At 35.4% G+C, this 17,500-nt stretch overlaps 1 protein-coding gene and 1 long non-coding RNA gene across 2 annotated transcripts in view; both read left to right on the plus strand.

The window, feature by feature from the left end:
• LOC135210564 (uncharacterized) overlaps positions 1-9,424 on the plus strand; it is an 80,851-nt gene extending 71,427 nt beyond the window's left edge. Inside the window, exon 3 of the long non-coding RNA XR_010313544.1 lies at positions 9,362-9,424. This is a non-coding gene — a long non-coding RNA (uncharacterized LOC135210564). The remainder of the gene's footprint in view (positions 1-9,361) is intronic.
• Positions 9,425-9,548: 124 nt separating this feature from the next.
• Positions 9,549-17,500, plus strand: part of LOC135210565 (zwei Ig domain protein zig-8-like) — a 23,222-nt gene continuing 15,270 nt past the window's right edge. The window contains exon 1 of the mRNA XM_064243423.1: positions 9,549-9,567. The gene's annotated coding sequence lies outside the window, so the exon portion shown is untranslated. The remainder of the gene's footprint in view (positions 9,568-17,500) is intronic.

The raw sequence follows: 17,500 nt of genomic DNA on the forward strand, positions 1-17,500 counted from the left end.
ATAATATATATAAAATATATATATATTATATATATATATTATAGACCTATAGTCTATATATATATTTAATATATATATATATACCTATATATATATATATATATATATGTATGTATATATATATATATAGATATATATATAATATATATAATATATTACATACATATATTTATATGTATAGTATATATATCTAATATCTATATATATCATATAATCTATATATACTCTATTTTTTTATCTTGGGTTAACAGCATCCCTTCTTTTAAAACATGAAATTCCTATGTTAGCTTCTACTCCTAATTATGTGAAATCTCTAAAACAAATCTGTCAAGGTAAAGAGTGGAGTCTTATCAGTCAGGTAAAAACAACTGTTCCTCTATTTTTAACTGTGGAAAATAATAGCTTACTTTCTACCTCACAAAATCTAATGCAATCATTAAAATCAGGCCCGTTTTTCTTTTATTCTTTTTTATTTCTTTTGCCCTGGTTCATCCCTATATAATCGAATTCGTTTTTTTTAGTCCATCAGCTGCTGTGACCGTTTTCGTTTACGGACAATTTCAAGAAACTCGCAAAACTGATACAAAATTAAGTCGATCACAAACCAAAAACGATGCTTCACTCTCATGCATATACGTGTCAGTGGGGTGACCGAACTGGCATTGCTACTTTAAAGGGAGATGACGTAGTTTAGACTGAGCGCCCACTGATAAACGTGAGATCTTAAACTATGTTCCCGGTAAATAGTTGGATGATGATAATACAATAACATTAGGGCTTTGTCGCAGGAATCCTTTGAATGACGGGGGAGTACAGAAATATATGTAATGATTAGATACTAAATTAATTCTTTAATTAATAATAATAATAATAATAATAATAATAATAATAATAATAATAATAATAATAATAATAATAATAATAATAATAATAATAATAATAATAATATAAAATTAATAATGTAGCAATTTTTACCATGACATTTGAAGAGGATTCATTAGTTTTTTTGTACAACAACAACAAAATATATAAATGAATAATAATGAATACAACGTTATCGATTACGTGGTATACGGCTCACAGGGCAAATAATCAAAATAATGTACCAATATGTTAATTCATAATGGGCTTTCGCTGACTCTTCCACAACAAAAAGCAACTCATTTTAGCGAGTCATTATCTCAACCTCCAATAACCCCGAGGCTTGTAGGCTATCTGGAAGATCCTGGAATATAGATCATAAAGAACGTGTAAACCAGAGAGAGAGAGAGAGAGAGAGTAGACCGATGAAAAGGAGGGATGAGAGAGAGAGAGACGAGAGAGAGAGAGAGAGAGAGAAGGAGGATCCTTGACTTCAACCTTATACTGTCTAAAAAAAAAAACTAGAAATATCTAAAAATATTCAGGTTCATAATGGGTGTTTACATCAGAGAGAGAGAGAGAGAGAGAGAGAGAGAGAGAGAGAGAGAGAGAGAGACTTAAATCCAACACCCGTTACGAAAGAATCTAAAATGTCAAGATCATCAGCTAATGAAAGATGTATCAACCAGAGAGAGAGAGAGAGAGAGAGAGAGAGAGAGAGAGAGAGAGAGAGAGAGACCCTTCAGACTTAAATCCAATACCTGTTACGAAAAAATCTATGAGAATGTAAAGATAATATAATCGAGCTAACAAAGGTGTATAAACGAGAGAGAGAGAGAGAGAGAGAGAGAGAGAGAGAGAGAGAGAGAGAAACCTTCAGACTTGAATCCAACACCTGTTACGAAAAAGGATAAGCGAGCTAATAAAAGATGTATGAACCACACACACACACTTAGAGAGAGAGAGAGAGAGAGAGAGACGAGATGCGAGGGTGCGATTGGGTTTCGGGGGGGTGATGGGGGGGTGGGGGGGGGGGGGGGGGGGGGGGGGGGGGGGGGGGGTAGAAAAAGCAAGGTCGGTGGGGGGAGTGAGCAAGGCGGTGATTTTTCCACTTGCTACGAAAACGAGTTGCTCCACGCCCCACGGAATGTCATATTAATGTTTATATACCTCACCATCCCTTCCGCGGTTTCTCCCTCACAACGAAAAGACGTCGTTCCCTGAAAATTCAAGCCTCCCTCCCTCCCTCCCGCCAACGTGCTGGAGGGAAATATCATTAAACAGATGAAATCTCCTCGGCTTGTTTCTCCTCTATTGTGAATGCAGCAGGAAGTCTTTTTTTTCCTCTCTCTCTCTCTCTCTCTCTCTCTCTCTGCTCTCTCTCTCTCTCTCTCTCTCTCTCTCTCTCTTTTTCTTATTCTCCCCAGAGCGTATACAGCTTGAAGATTTAATTTGCTGCATATCACGGAGGAAACGTATTTTTGCGCTGCACTTGCCAGCTTTTTGCAGAAGCCCAGGTGCTCCTTCTACAACTGCTCAGTTTCTTTAAGAAGACCGTCGTCGTCAGTAGAAAAAAAAAAATAAACAAAAAATAATTTTCCCGCTGCTGCTAAATTTTTAAGAAGAGCGTCTTCAGTTAAAAAAAAAAATAAAAAAGCAAAACATTTTTCCCGCTGTTGCTAAATTTTTAAGATGAGCTTTGTCAGTTAAAAAAAATAATACAAAATATTTTTCCTGCTGCCGCTAAATTTTTAAGAGCGTCGACTGTGAATAAAAAATAATATAAAATATTTTTCCTGCTGCCGCTAAATTTTTAAGAGCGTCGACTGTGAATAAAAAAATAATACAAAAATATTTCTCATGCTGCCGCTAAGTTTTAAGGAGCGTCGTCAGTTAAAAAAAAAATAATACAAAATATTTTTCCCGCTGCCGCTAAGTTTTAAAGAGCGTCGTCAGTTAAAAAAAAAAATAATAATACTATATTTCTCCTGCTGCCGCTAAGTTTTAAGGAGCGTCGTCAGTTAAAAAAAAAAAATAATACAAGATATTTCTCCTGCTGCTGCTAAGTTTTTAAGCAGAGCGTCAACAGTGAAAAAATAATATAGAATATTTCTCCTGCTGTCGCTAAATTTTTAAGACGGTCGTCAGTGAACAAAAATAATAAAGAATATTTCTCCTGCTACCGCTAAGTTTTTAAGACTGTGGTCAGTGAAAAAAAAAATGAAAATATAAAATAAAAAAAATTACTTCTGATGATGCTGCTGCTCAGTTTTTTTAAAGAAGGCCGTCGTCAATGAAAAAATTATAAATAAAAACTATAATAACTCCCGATACTGCTGATGCTCATTTTTTTAAGAGCAACGTCAGTTTAAAAAAAAAAAAAAGGTTCTCCTGCTGCCCCTAAGTTTTAAGAAGAGCGTCGTCAGTGAAAAATATATAAAATAAAATATTTCTAAAAAAAAAAAAAAAAATGCTTCTGGCTGCTGCTGCTTGCTCATTTTTTTAAGGAAATGGGGCCGGCCCGTCAATGATAAAAAAAAAAAAAAAATTGGTTTCTAGGTGCTGCGGACTTAGTTCTTATGAAAAACTGTAGTTCTGTTTAGAAAAAAAAAAATTACTATCTATTATATTATATATATATATAATATATAATAAATTTTATATATATTTATCTATTATGTATATTATATTTAAAAGTTTAAAATATATATATAAATAAATATATATATATATATACTATATATATACTATATATATATATAATATATATACTATATATATATATAATATTTATTTAGTATTATTTGTTATATATGCTGTAGCCGTTATATATATAAAAATTTTATTATATAATAAATTAAATATTATATATATTATATATATATAATATATTCTTATATAATATATATATATATATATATATTATATATTATAATAAAATATAATAATAACACTCCTGGTGCAAGATGCCATTTCAATTAGTTTTTATGTAAACAAAAAGAGCATCTTCAATAAAAAAAATATAGGCAAAAAATTGCTTGCTGGTGCTGGCTGCTCTGTTTTTTTTAAAAGGCATCGTCGTCAGTGTAAAAGATAACAACAATAAAATAAATAAATAGAAAAAAAGGGGGGGGGTGCTTTTGGTTGTTGCTCTTCATTTTTAAGAACAGCGTCGTCCAGTTATAAATAATTAATAATAAAATAACCGGATATATATATATCTATATATTATATACTTATAAATAATATATCTTATATTAATATATATATATATAAATAATATTATATTATAGAAATCTGAAAAAAAAAAAATGAAAAACAATGGGAAGCAAGTTTCTTCGGATCCCCCTCTTCCACCGCTCACCACACCTTCCCAACGGATGGGTGGTTCTTACCCATTTCTTGTTCTTCTTCTTCTTCTTACTTCTTTCTTCTTATTCTCACTATCCCGCGCTTGTCCTTTTCCCTGACGATGCCGTCTTTTACCAGTTTTCTTCGTCTTTTTAACGTTTACTTCGTAATTCACGGTTATTCTTCGTTATTTTCATTGTTTTCTTTCCTCTTTCCCTCCGTTTTCTTCGTCTCTTCACGTTTTTTCCTTCCTTTTCTTTTCCGTTTTCTTTTTCTCTTCAACGTTTTCCTTCGGTCTTTTCCGCTTTTAATTTCCTCCTTTTGAGGCTCCTTCATTTGATTTTGTTTGGAAATAAAAAACTTTACATAAATGACACAAACCGTAAACAATAAAAATAGTGCAAAGCCAGGCCGCCCCCCCCCCCCCCAACCCCCCGCCCCCCCCCCCCCCCCCCCCCCGCCCCCCCCCCCCCCCCCCAACACACACACCCAGACACCCACACACACACACATAGTAGTATACTATATATATCTATATATCTATATATATATATATATATAAACATATATCACTATATTTAAACTACCTATTAATATATATATGGATCATATAATATATATATATATATAATATATATAAATATATATAATCCTATATATATATATAATATATAATATTTAGAGAGAGAGAGAGCTCGAGAGAGAGCAGTAGAGAGGAGATTCTTTTTTGGGAAGAGAAGACGAGAGAGATGAGCGCAATTCTAAAAACTCGAACACAGGGAGGAAGCAACTTGTCATATACCCCACTATTAATGAATAGGATGATTCTATCTAAACACTCATAATAGAAATGAACAGGAGTTTTGGCTAAAAACCTGTTATCATTATCGCTATGATTCCCCGGTCAACCACGTTTAGCGTCTCTTCTGCCAACTGACAACGTTTCACTTCAAGTTGATGGCTTGGACTTAAAAACATACGGTTTAAAACAATTACGCCCCAAGTGGAAAAACAAATTTAGATATACCAATAAAAATTAATTCTTCAGAGGAGAAACTGGATTTTCCTTTTCTAGTTACGGACGGTTAACGGAGTTCAATTTTTTAAGATAAAAATGCCAAGCATTTAGTCAACATAATAACCTCTCTCTCTCTCTCTCTCTCTTTTACACACGAACAGACATATACACATGCACACATTCATACACGCGCGCACAAGCACATCCTCTTTTCCGTTTTCTTCGTTTCTTCCGTTTTTTGCTTCTTTTCCTTTCCGGTTTCTTCGTTCTGCTTCACCCGCTTTCTTCCTCTTTTCCGTTTTCTTCGTCTTCACGTTTTCTTCCTCTTTTCCGTTTTCTTCGTCTCTTCACGTTTTCTTCCTCTTTTCCATTTTCTTCGCCTTTTCACGTTTTCTTCATCTTTTCCGTTTTCTTCGCCTTTTCACGTTTTCACTGTCAAAATATAAATCTTATTCGCTTTCTATTGAATATTGATTCGTTTTGGAGTAAAAGTCATATTCTAATACCAATAAACCGAATAAATTAGTAAAATAAATGGAATCAATAACAAAGCAAAGAAAACAAAAGATCGACTTCAATATCCCACAAAACCTGTACGAAAACCCCTCTCTCTCTCTCATCTCTCTCCCTCTCGGCCAGGTCCCCAAGTCGGAAAGGTTAGGTTTGCTATCCTCTCACCTCTCTCTCTCTCTGATCTACCCGCCAGAATTTGTAGTCCTTAGGAAAGATAACTGGAAACAGGAACTTGGTAGTTGCAAATACCAAATCTGCAAATATGAATATCTACCAATTATACCTCTGAGACAAGAATCAAATGATAATCGGTCCATGTATACCTATCGGACAGAATCAGATATCTACAAATATACCTGTCAGACAGAATCAGATTAATATCTACAAGTATACCTATCAGACAGAATCAGATGAATATCTACAAGTATACCTATCAGACAGAATCAGATGAATAATTACAAGTATACCTATCAGATAGAATTAGATGAAATAACTAGAAGTGATAACCTTCAGACAAGAATCAGATCGAATCCTATTAACAAGTATGCCCTATCAAGATCACAGAATTCAGATGAATATCTACAAGTAAACCTATCAGACAGAATCAGGCGAATATCTACAAGAATACCTGTGAGAAGGTAATAGATGATTAAAGGATTCTAGTAAATATTTGGAAGAGATTTGTTATTTTTTAAGGTTCTATAAACACCAAGTGGAAAAGTGTGAAGGGATTGCTGAGCCGAGTGGAATATGAAACGAAGGAATACAGTAGTGCAAGAAATGAATATTATGATTGAAAAATGAATAAAGACACCCCAACCCCCAAAAAAAGAGAAGGATCAATGCATGGGTACCAGAGAGAGAGAGAGAGAGAGAGAGAGAGAGAGAGAGAGAGAGAGAGAGAGAGAGAGAGAAACACGTACACTGGATCTATTTAAATGACGTCATTAAAACAAGCCTAATTCAAATTAAATTCTCACTCACCCATGTGCCGTTAAATAAAAAGAAAAAATGTGTATAGAGAAAACTTCCTCAGGATATAATATCCTCAAGCAAGAGACTGGTTTGACTAAAGTTAGTAGTAACATAGAGCGAAGAATCGGGGAACGCAATCTGCGTTTGCAATTACCAAGTATCTTGGGGTTATTCCAAGTTACAGTCCGTAATGACTTTAACTACTGACCAAGTTTAAAGCGATTGAATTACGCAAGTGTCCTTGCAGCAGCCCATGAGTATCAGTGGTAAAAAAACGAGGTATAATTTACCTTCGATTTCCATGATACCAACAGAGGTCAGCCACCGATAAGAGCTATTACTAAAGCTTCGTTGGTTTTACATCCATTCTACGCATTAATTCATGAAGAAGCTAATTAAAAATTCATAACCTAAAAGTAAGTTTTATTATAGTTCGATAATTACCGTCCCAGGTTACATTACACTATAAAACCATAGTGTGAATCTATATATATACACCACAGACACACCACACACACACACACACACACACACTATATATATATATATATTATATATATATATATTTTTTTTATATATATATATATATATATACACACACACACACACACACATACATAACTCATATATATATATATATAGTATATATATATATATATATATATATATATGGTGTGTGTGTGTGTGTGTAAAAGTAGTGGTGATGTGTGTGTGTGTGATATGTGTAAGTGTATGTATGTGTATAGTATATATATATATATATAATATATATATAGTATATATATATATATATATATATATATATACATGTATATTATATATATATATATATATATATATATATATATATTATATACATTATTTTGTCTGACCTATCTGTCTCTTCTCACCAGCTTTCTCTTCTGCAAGTAGTGGTATATTCATTTGCCTAACATTTCCAAGAAGATTGAATGTGACTGTCCACTCTTGAATGACCAAAAAATCAACATAGTAATATCGTAGCTGATATTACTATGCATAATTGGAAACAGCATCATTTTGAGCTGGAAAGTATTTGTGCGTTTGAATGAACTGGAGAGTTGGTCAGTTCGAGACACTTCGCTATAAGTACGAACCGGTGCAATTGGAAACTTACAATTTAAACTTTATATAATTGATAGAAATTATTGTACTGAGGCATACAGGTACAAATGTGATATTTATATTTTCTTATAGATTAAAAATTTAACTACAGAGCAAAAATTTTCAACACTGATTCATCTTTATCCACATTACCAGTGATTATTATTCGCGATACAGTGATACAAAAAAATAAAAAAATAAAAAAAATACGAAGTAAGAAAATCGACCTTCAAAATAACCTTCAGCAAAAAAAAAAAAAGTTATAGAATTTTCTTTTACTACAAAACAAGACGTGATCCGACCTCCAGCTTACCCGCTGCCAGCACTAAAATCTACTATTAAATAGAGCGTCGTTTCATCAACGAAAATTAAAATAAATACGCTATATTTTATTAGATATATAATTGTTCTGTAATGTATAACATGCACATTATTTTCATTATTTTACATTTTCATTTTAATAAATAAATAAAAAATATTCTATCCAAAAATACCTGTATTTTGAACTCAAGACAAATCACCTTTTTTCAGGCCTTTATATGCTCTTCCATAGACCTTTCCTATCCCCAACAACAACAACAACAACCACCACTTTTTTCATACCTTTATGTGCTTTCATAGATCTTTCCTATCCCCAACAGCAACAACAACAACAACCACCTTTTCCAGACTTTTATATGCTCTTCCATAGATCTTTCCTATCCCCCAACAGCAGCAACAACAACCACCACCTTTTTCATACCTTTATATGTTCTTCCATAGATCTTTCCTATCCCCCAACAGCAACAACAACAACCACCACCTTTTTCAGACCTGTTCTTCCATATACCTCCTATCCAAAAACGAACAACAACAACAACAAACTTTTTCAGACCTTTATATGCTCTTCCATAGACCTTTCCTATCCCCAACAGCAACAACAACAACCACCACCTTTTTCAGACCTTTATATGCTCTTCCATAGACCTTTCCTATCCCCCAACAGCAACAACAACAACAACCAACTTTTTCAGACCTTTATATGCTCTTCCATAGACCTTTCCTATCCCCCAACAGCAACAACAACAACAACAAACTTTTTCAGACCTTTATATGCTCTTCCATAGACCTTTCCTATCCCCAACAGCAACAACAACAACTTTTTAGACCTTATATGCTCATAGATCTTTTCCTATCCCCAACAGCAACAACAACAACAAACTTTTTCAGGCCTTTATATGCTCTTCATAGATCTTTCCTATCCCCCAACAGCAACAACAACAACAACAAACTTTTTCAGACCTTTATATGCTCTCCCGTAGACCTTTCCTATCTCCCAACAGCAACAACAACAACCACCTTTTTCAGACCTTTATATGCTCTTCCATAGACAGTTCCTACCTCCCCTACCCAACAACAACAACAACAACACCAACAAAGTAGTCTGTAGGCTTACTTCCCGAGTAAGCGAAAAAACATCCCCAATTAAATTCTGATCATTCCCGAGCCTGCATTTCTGAAGCGCCATTGACCTGTTCGCAGAGTGGACATGTGGCTGGTCCAGGGAAGGTCGGTCGACACGTCGTCACCGAGCCCCACTCCGCCCCCTCGGGCCAAACCATCCCCCGGTTTTCCCCCGGTAATTTCGATCCCAACACCCCGCCGACCAACAGTCAACGGTCAACGGCGCCACCGAACACGGCCAGTGGCTCTCCTGACATCCCGTGCACAATCTGGGCAACCTCTCGGTAAGGAATCTCAAGAGATTTGTTTATTGTATTTTAGGAATGATATGTGGACAAGTGGTGACAATTGGTGGTTGTGTGTGGTTGGTGTGGTGCTGTGGGGCACTATATTGAAAATAATGTATCAACTTAAGTATCATAATATATATCAATATAATTAACTCTATATATATAATTTATATAGTATATAGTATATTTGATATACATTATATTATTGAATATATATATTATAATTGATTCCTTGAAAATATTTCTTCTCGTTGTTCACTGTTTATTGTAAACAAGATTTTGTTAAACTATAATCAATCGTTTCCTTGATAGGAGACGATTGATATAAGTTTGTTTAAACTCGTACTTTACAAATAAGTGACATTTGTAGCCAAGTGGAGAAATTTATTTCAAGAAATATGCTTTTTTAATAATGGCTTCTTTAACTTATGCATAAATTTTAAATATATACATATAAATAGAATATTAGTAATAAGTAATAGTATAATAGTTATATATATAGTTAATATTATATGTACTTGTGTGGTGTGTGTGGTGTGTGTTGGTGGTGTGTGTGTGTTGTGTTTGTGGTGTTGTTAGGTGTGTGAATTGATTGTGTGTAAAAGAGCCAGAAAAAATGTGTACCTGGCCCCTGCAAAACGACTAGCTGCAAGGAGGCGACTTTTATTTTAAGGAAACTTGAAAGTGTAACTGTACGAAAAAATGTTGACCAAATTATTTAAATTTTCTAACAATATAATGCTATAAAGAGCCTTTCCGGTTGTGAGTAGTCCTGGTCCCTTTACTCCTATCCATAGACAAGTGCCTATGTTTATGAAAGCATATTCTGCATCCTAGGTGGTTTTTAAGCCTATGATACTTTGCATACTTGGGACGAAAAAAATAAGTCTTTCCAAAAGAAAGCTATATATTATACAATTAGTGACATTTTTGTTATTTAATTAATCAAATAAGATTTTTATGGAGAGTAACTTATACCAAAGGTAGGGTATAGTTAGGCTAGAGTTGATTTGTTTTTAAGAAAGTTAAGCTAAGATAGGCTATGGAAAGAATACTTGTAAGTTGCAGTACTTAAAAATGACATTTTTACATGAGTAAAATGCGAAATTTTATTTTAATATAATTATAGTATCGGATTAACCCTCAGTAAGCTTACGTAGAAGTTTATCTGAAAAGAGACTATAACTAATCATGTAAACTAACCTTGGTATGCTTGTGGTTGTCTTAAGATAGAAAAACGTAATATTTGGTTAACTAAAAATAAAAAAAAATTGCATTGGACATTTTTATGGAATAAAATAATGGAACTTTATACGTTTATGGAGCTTACCCAAAGGGAGGTAAATAGCTATATATAACTATAATAATCGCATTATGAAATAGCATTAGGCCTAATATAATAAGTAGAATAGTTTCAGGTTATAATACCATGGAATACGCATCTATTATAAGAATAATTATATATATATATATATTATATATTAGAAACTATAGCTATTTGTTAACTACTTGGTAAGTTGCAATACATAAAAAGAATGTCATTTTTTACAGTAAAACAAATAAGATTTTATGTATAAACTTACCAAGTAAATTACGGTAGGCTATCAAGATTTCGTTTAAAAGATATAAACTATTGTAAATACTTGGTACGTTTGCGGTACATAAAAAAAGGTATTACGGTTTGCGTAACAATAAAAAAGGTTATTTATTTGTTAACCAAAAAAAAAACAATATGGCCATTTTTATAAATAAATAAGAATTTTATGTAATACTTACCCAAAGGTAGGTAAATAGCTCTAATATATATTATAATTATTATATATTTAATATATTATATATATATATCTATATATATATATAATATTATTATATGAAAACTATTGCTATTTAACTACTTGGTTAAAGTTGTATACATAAAAAATGTCCATTTTTTACAGTCAAATAAGATTTTGTTATGTATACTTACCAAGTAGGTAAATATATATATATATTATATATATTACTGAGTGCAACTAATTCGGTAAAGTTTGCATAGCATTAAAAGGTATAATCTTTGGTTAAGCCCAAAAAAAATATATTCTAAAATAAAAAGTAAGTGTTATTAAGATCAGCTCTTTTGAAAGCTAATCATCTACGCTGATCCAATTATTTCTAAAATTTTGATGTAAGATTTCTTGCGTCAAGTTCAAAAGAAACTGAAAGGCATTAACGTAAATACAATTGCAGAAACCTTTTGGTCCACGAAAATGCTAAAACCAAATCTCAAACAGCATTTTTAATCAGAACACAATTCCAGAATAATTTCATATAAATATCTGCCATTTATTTCTTTATTTAATTAATTTTTGCTCAATATTCGCGGAAAATCCAGGCTAAAGTACGGAGTGAACGCGCAAATTTGTTATTAAGCATAATTTAGTCAATGAATTACCAGCTAAATATAAAAGAATGCATAAGGCTATGGATTGTATGTAGGAACCATAAAATTGTATGCAATACATCTTGGCCAGCAAAATAGTATATAAGTGATTATTACCACGATTATTAACAATACAAATAATAATAATAAAAAAACTTCTCCCTTCAGCACGAGAATATGTCTTTTCAAAGGAGAAGTTCCTCGTTGCACGGGTGGTTTCCGCGCTCGCCTACCAATCCGGTGGTCCGAAGTTCGAATCTCGGCTCGGCCAACGCGGAATCAGAGGAATTTATATCCGGTGATAGAAATTCATTTCTCGATCATAATGTTGATTCGGATCCCCAAACAATAAACTGTAAGGTTCCCGTTTGACCAGGTAACCAATTGGTTCCTAGTCACGTGAAAAATATCTAATCCTTCGGGCCGCAGCCCTCAGGAGAAGCTGTTAAGCAGCTCAAGTGGGTCGTGGTAAAACTAAAATATAACTTAACCTTTTCAAAGGGAAGGAATAATCGATGCCAATCATATCCTAATCTATTCGGTCAAAAGTCAAAAGCAAGAACGTAAGAACCACTGTTGTAAAAAGACCGGAAATCAATCTAACTAATTGAGAGCTATTTGAGAGCACACACAAAACAAGAACACACACGCACATTACAAAATTGCTTCCTCTTAATTATTTCCCTGATGAGAAGAAACAACCAGATCGGAATAGAACACAGGACATAGAGAGAGAGAGACGCCAAAGCACCAAAACCGAAGGTTGGGGAAATCAACTTCATTATTCGTAAAATCACGAATTCCACTGCGCAAGTTTCGTTCTGTTTACCATTTTCTCGCTAACATGCCCCCCCCCCCCCCGCCCCTCAGCACCGCCCCCTCCATCACACAACACCACCTAGGACGCTAATCGCAATCGCTTTGAGTTGCCAAACTAAGAAAAGCTGGATTATCATGAATTATTCCCAGTGACCTACCGAAACTTTATCATTTCGGAATGGCCAGAAGCCACATAGGTCATCCGTATCATTTCTAGAACGATTTTTGTTCACGATTATTGTTCCACATTGAGAACCATACGCGGTTCTCTCCGGTCTGACCTTCGGTAGACCACGAATTAAAAGGTTTATTTACATATCTCCTAAAAATCAGTTTTATCTCATAGCTTCGCATTGATAATGATACGTGCTATTTCCTCTGGTCTGGCCTTCGTTAATCTCTATCGTATATCTCCTTCATTAATCTCTATCACAATTAGCTCGTCATTGATAAAAGATCTTCATTTTTCCTCTGCTAGTCTTAACTCGTGTAAGAAAAAAAAATCCAAAACTACAAAAAATGTTTAAAAAATCCCCAAATTTATTTTCTCAGTGGATGTTACCTTCCAGTTGGAATCCATAATAAAATAAAAGTCTCGTCTCTCTTCTCTTCTCGTCTCCTCTCTCCTCTCCTCTCTCTTCTCTCTCTCAAATTTTTTCATTACCGTTCTTCTAAATTTCGGTCCTTTCTAAAACTATCTAATTAATCTCTCCTCTCTCTCTCTCTCTCTCCTGCTCTCCCCGTAATACGCTCGTCACGTAACCTTTTAAAATTCTTTTGGACCAGTTAATAATACGTCATTTGGCAAGAAACAGCAAAAATCAAAATTGGATAAAGTGAGAGAAGAGAGAGAGAGAGAGAGAGAGAGAGAGAGAGAGAGAGAGAGAGAGAGAGAGAGAGACGTCAGTGTCTTTTCCCTAGATAACAGGGGAAACTATCCCAACTGCACATGAAATTAATCAAGAATAACATATAACTTCTAAACCCCACCCCAAAGAAAAGAGAGAAAAAAAGACCTTTATAAAAACCAGGTAAAGCAGATATGTTCAAAACTCATTAGGAAGTAATTAAACTTACCGTAACAGAAGCCGGGAAAATATTCCACCCCTCCCTCCTTTGAATATACATAATGAACCTTTACGTTTTATTCCAAAACTAAACCCCACAATTACAATAGGCAAGACCTCGGAACTCGGCGATTTGCAATGCTGATTTCGGAGGCCTAATAAAAAAAGAACAAATTTACATAGGAAATACCTACAGTTAGTTGGTTTTAACTTTAGGATTACTGCAGTAGTTTATAAAATCAACTTCTCAAGTTTCCCATAGGATTTTGTCTCTCAAGTTCAGCTAAGTACGACCGGGTATGGGGAGGGAATATGGATGAAGAGGTGGGTATGGGGAGGGATTATGGATGAAAAGGTGGGTATGGGGAGGGACCATGGATTAAGAGGTGGGTATGGGTAGGGAATATGGATGAAGAGGTGGGTATGGGGAGGGACCATGGATTAAGAGGTGGGTATGGGTAGGGACTATGGATTAAGAGGTGGGTATGGGGAGGGAATATGGATGAAGAGGTGGGTATGGGGAGGGAAATATGGAATGAAAGGAGGTGGGGTATGGGGAAGGGAATATGGATGAAGGAGGTGGTTGGTATGGGGAGGGAATAATGGATGAAGGGATGGGTGCGGTATGGGGGAGGGGAATATGGAATGAAGAGGTGGGTATGGGGAGGGAATATGGATGAAGAGGTGGGTATGGGGAGGGAATATGGATGAAGAGGTGGGTATGGGGAGGGAATATGGATGAAGAGGTGGGTATGGGGAGGGAATATGGATGAGGAGGTGGGTATGGGGAGGGAATATGGATGAAGAGGTGGGTATGGGGAGGGAATATGGATGAAGAGGTGGGTATGGGGAGGGAATATGGATAAAGAGGTGGGTATGGGGATGGAATATGGATGAGGAGGTGGGTATAGGGAGGGACTATGGATTAAGAGGTGGGTATGGGGAGGGAATATGGATGAAGAGGTGGGTATGGGGAGGAAATATAGATTAGGAGGTGGGTACGGGGAGAGACTATGGATTAAGAGGTGGGTATGGGGAGGAAATATAGATTAAGAGGTGGGTATGAGGAGGGAATATAGATTAAGAGGTGGGTATGAGGAGGGATTATTGATGAAGAGGTGGGTATGGGGATGGAATATGGATGAAGAGGTGGGTATGGGGAGGAAATATAGATTAAGAGGTGGGTATGGGGAGAGACTATGGATTAAGAGGAGGGTCAGGAAGGGAGCTGTATTACTACCCCCCTGTACGGAAGACACCCCCCCCCCCCCCCCCCCACCGTATCCTTGTTTCGCTCTGATTTTTAGGTCCGAAAAATCCCGACCGACACATTGTCAACAGTCATTATAAGCATACAATGATGACGGACATTCGTATTGTCATTTTAATAATAAGACCATGAAATGATTATAATTAAGGAGGCTCCCTTTGAAGGGGACACCCATATCCCATAATAACCAGTTCGATTAATCAACGATCAAAGACAAAACATCCAGCATTGTAATGGGTCATGCTATGGATTCATTTATTGTAAATAGGTCGTATTAATAATTTATCATATAATGGGGTACGACAAATATTCTATAGATGTTCTTTACCGAGCAGCATTCAAACGAAATTGGTATGGATCGTTATAAAGCCCTGGCCACCCCAGTATTACAGGGTGAAAGGGTATGAGATGTGAGATAGCGGAAATAGCAAGAAATTTCCAAGGCACTTAACTATCAGGAGAAAAGGTCACTATATTTTGTAATCCCTGAATTACTGTCTAAATGGGAGTCAAGGCTTCCTGACGGGTGAACATTCCAAAGGACTATATTTTATTGTGGGAACATTTATCCCTATTCTGCAACCACTGAATTACTGAAAGCACTATTATTACGTTGGTCGGGGGGGGGGGGGGGGGTATCTATTCAGCAAACCCCTTAAATTACTGAAAGCACTATACTTAATACTTTAGGGTGGGGGGGGGGTGAATTATCCCTATTCTGCAACCACTGAATTACTGAAAGCACTATACTTTTGGAAAAGAAATAGTGCTAATTCTGCAATCCCTGAATTACTGACTAAATGGGAGAAGAGGTTCCCTGACGGATGTTCTCGTGAGATGAAGGGTTATACCAGGAAAAACACGAAGAAGAATCCAGAGTACAACACTATTTAGAAAAATAATAAGTCAGTATTTCTCCAACCCGTGGATGACTGACTAAATGGGAGAAGTGGCTGCCTGACAGGTGTAGCCAGGACGGAGAAACCTCGGTGTCGACATTGAAACCAAATACCTTTAAATTTTCAGAGCCATCGTGCCTGGTATATATTACCTACTCATGGTATATCATGTGGTGGGCGTTTGGTACAAGAGCGACTGATCAATAAAGTCTTGCTTGTGCTGGAATTCAGCAACGTCTCCCACAGTCTGCATTTGTTATTGATCCATCCCGTTACACAATTCCCTCAGTTTCATATCTGGTATCATGGCCTTCATCACATATGTCCTAACCTTGTCCTAAACCTGTCCTAACCTTGTCCTCTCCTTTTCATTTGGCGGCTTCCATCCCTTTGACGGGAACACGCGGGTTTTTTCTTTTATTTTCCTAAAATTTTAAGACACTGAGACGCGCGTCTTCAAGATTATTTTTTTCAGCTAGTATCATTTTCGACAGTGGGGGCCGGACAATTTTATTTTTTATTTCTCCTAAAATCTATTGCCTTTGATCATTAACAACGAAAAATTGTTAACATTTTCTATTTTTTAAACCTGCAAAAAATAACTAAGAGAGGACAAACGTCGAATATTACATCCAGCGAGTGGGCCTGCCTGTACGATTAAACAGTTTCATGTAAAGCTTTTGCTTAATCAATACATTACTAGCACCTATCAGTGTGTTATAAGTGATAAATAAGGAATCCCGAACAGAAATTGAACGCTGGTATTTTAAAGCAATGTTATCTGACACATCTGAAATGATGGCTGTATGGAACGAATTAGTGAACAGAGTCGGCTTCCAAACGACATGGCGAATATACATTTTTAAGTTATGAGAACACTGCAACGGACAACATATTCTGGGCAGACACTGATGCACCGAAAGGTCAGAAGTTAGGTGACCTGACATCCCTCCAGTGGATGACTCCAGGTCACAAGAAGACAGGTCTGCTGAAATAAATTTAACAGGAAATTAATAAATATTTTAATCATAAGGATAAATTACATACGTTATTATATTCATTATTACATTTTATAATACAAAAATAAACAAACAGGTCTACCAACAAGACACAGAAGTACATTATCTAAATTTATGGGTCTATAGACGACAAGAATTTTCAAGGCCTCCCCCCTTAACATATTCAATGAGCGGCAGAAGGCGTTCATGTCTGGCTGACCTTTTCTATGGCAACATGACTTTTGTTTTGGTTACTATGGCAACTTGAACCTTTTCTATGGCAACTTAAACCTTTTCTATGGCAACTTTAAACCTTTTCTATGGCAACAAGCAGCGAAGGGTTGAATATAATTTGCAAATTTCGCTGACATGTCAAAAACCTAACATTCCAGTAGACTCTACTAATAAAATTCAGCCTACAGAAAGCCGAAAATTGCCCCTATCCTTACTTCCTA

The sequence above is a fragment of the Macrobrachium nipponense genome, chromosome 39, assembly GCF_015104395.2.
Source record: "Macrobrachium nipponense isolate FS-2020 chromosome 39, ASM1510439v2, whole genome shotgun sequence".
NCBI lineage: Eukaryota > Metazoa > Arthropoda > Malacostraca > Decapoda > Palaemonidae > Macrobrachium > Macrobrachium nipponense.